The sequence below is a fragment of the Aotus nancymaae genome, unplaced genomic scaffold, assembly GCF_030222135.1.
Source record: "Aotus nancymaae isolate 86718 unplaced genomic scaffold, 86718_ANA_hifiasm-v0.15.2.pri h1tg000065l, whole genome shotgun sequence".
Lineage (NCBI taxonomy): Eukaryota > Metazoa > Chordata > Mammalia > Primates > Aotidae > Aotus > Aotus nancymaae.
Window position 1 is genome coordinate 11,938,829 of NW_026988480.1, and position 2,465 is coordinate 11,941,293.

Below are 2,465 nucleotides of genomic sequence, written 5' to 3' on the forward strand. Positions count from 1 at the left end.
CAGCTGTGCATGCCAAGCCAAGGCCTCCAGACCATCAGGATTCAGCAGTCCGGTGAGAGTGGAAGCTGGAGACAGCCATCCGCTAAGGGCTGCCAGAAGTAGTACTGGGGTGGTGGAGAGGAGGGAGTTGCTTTAACAGTCCCTTTGCAGTGGGTGCTACAATGACATAGTTAAGGGAGTGGTGCACTCCTTCACTATCGTGTGGCTTTGGGCAAATTACTTAACCAGTGGGTTTTAGAAGCAGAGCTTCTTTGAAGCAGGAACCTCACAGGGGGTTTGTTCTCAGGTAAAATATACACTGAAGGAAGCAGGATAGGATAGGATGGGATGGGATGGGATAGGATAGCATAGGATGGGATGGGATGGGATAGGATAGCATAGGATGGGATGGGATGGGATAAAATAGAATAGAAGGGCAGATACGTGGCTGCAGCTAAAGTTAGCCTTGAGAGACTCCATCGTCCACCTGAGAGAATTCCAGAAGTATATGATAAGGGAAATGGCAATGAGGCAGAACTTAATAGGGGGAAAATCGCTTAGAATGTATCAGAATTAAAGACATGAGTCTTCCTAGAATGTTAAATGTTTGTGGTAAAAATTAAAAGATAAATACTAAAAATAGACACTCTATAACTCAGCTCTGAAATTAGCTGAGTGAGAAAAGTGAAAAAAATATATATATTAATCACAAAAGTAGGAAAAGAAACAGAAGCAAGGGGGGAAATATGAATAAAAATACAAAATAAGATAGCAGACCTAAGTCTTAATACATCAATAATCATAATGAATATGAATAAATTAAACACACCCATTGAAGACACACTATTTAGTTGTCTTGGAAAAACAAAAACAAGAGCCAAATATATGTTTGTATGTTCCTTACGTGAAATGCTAAAACAAATACAAATTCAAAAAGATATACTGGAAAAATACATACCAAAAGGAAACTAATGAAAAAAATATTTGTACTGATGCTGGAAAAATAGAATAAGATGAGAACTCTAACACAGATAAAAAGACATATTATAAAATGATCAAAAAAAAAATTGGTTCCATAATCAAGAAATTGAACGCACTTAAAAACAGAATCTCAAAGGGTACGCAAAGGATTATAAAAGGAGTTAACAAATCTAGAACTAACGTGGAAGATTTTAAGATATCTTAAGAGTGTGATAAATAAATAAGACAAAAAATTAGTAAGATTACAATCAATCTGGAATATGTAATTAAACTCTACTCCTGAAAAAGAGAACATTCAGTTATTTAGGAAACATATATAAAAAGTGACCAATTATTAAGCAACAAATGAATACCCATGAATTCCAAGACATTAATGTTCATGTGTAAGTTTTTTTTTTTACCGAAAACGATTGAATTAGTTATCAACAATTAAAAGAGAAAAAAATACTGTGTAAACTAAAAACGAATTTTTAGAAAGACATGAATTAAAGAGAAAATCACAATCAAAATTACAAAATATTTTAAACTAACTGCAGTCCAAGTGCTACAAAGCAAATCTTGAACCATGTTGTAAAGCTAATTGGAGGCTGAGTGTGGTGGTTCACCCCTGTAATCTCAACACTTTGGGAGGTCAAGATCACTTGAGGTCAGGAGTTCAAGATCAGCCTGGACAACATAATGAAACCCCCATCTTTACTAAAATAATAATAATAATGAGCCAAGCATGGTGGCAGGTGCCTGTAATCTCAGCTACTCAGGAGGCTGAGGCAGGTGAACCGCTTAAATCCAGAAGGCGGAGGCTGCAGTGAGCCGAGGTCTCGCCACTGCACTCCAGCCTGGGTGATAGAGTAAGGCTCTGTCTAAACAAACAAACAAAAAAGCAACATTGAGGGGGAAAATTCTATCCTATCATACATGTATGTGAAAAAAAACAGGAAATATGAAAATAAATCAGCTATGTGCTCAGCTCAGGAAGCTAGAAAAAGAACAGGGTAAGCCCAAAGAAAGCAAAAGGAACAAAATAATAAAGATAAAAGTAAAACTCTGAAATTGGAAAGAAAAACAGATGTAATTTAACAAACTAAAAAGAGGTTCTCTGGAATGACTAATGGGATAATTATCTACAATCAATTATCAAAAAAAAAAAAGTAGTTACAAAAGTAGAAAGAAGAAAAGATAAAATCCCTGAAGCAAAATCTTTACTCTCCCTGCAAAAAACATCAGGACTAGATGGTTTGAAACCTCTGTTATGACAAATCTTTAAGAAAAAGATAGTTCTTAATGTTCTTAGTATTATACATACCATGTCTAAGAATAATAAAAGAGTGAAAGCTGTCCACTCATTTTCAGATGCTACTATGACTTGAATGCTAAAGTTTAACAAAGAGAATATTAGGTAAGAAAATTAGACTAACTTGTTTATGATGGCAGACTGATCACATACATTTAACTTCTGTTTCTCCTGAAATTTCACTAAAATGTGAGAAAAGAAATGTTTAAAAGCT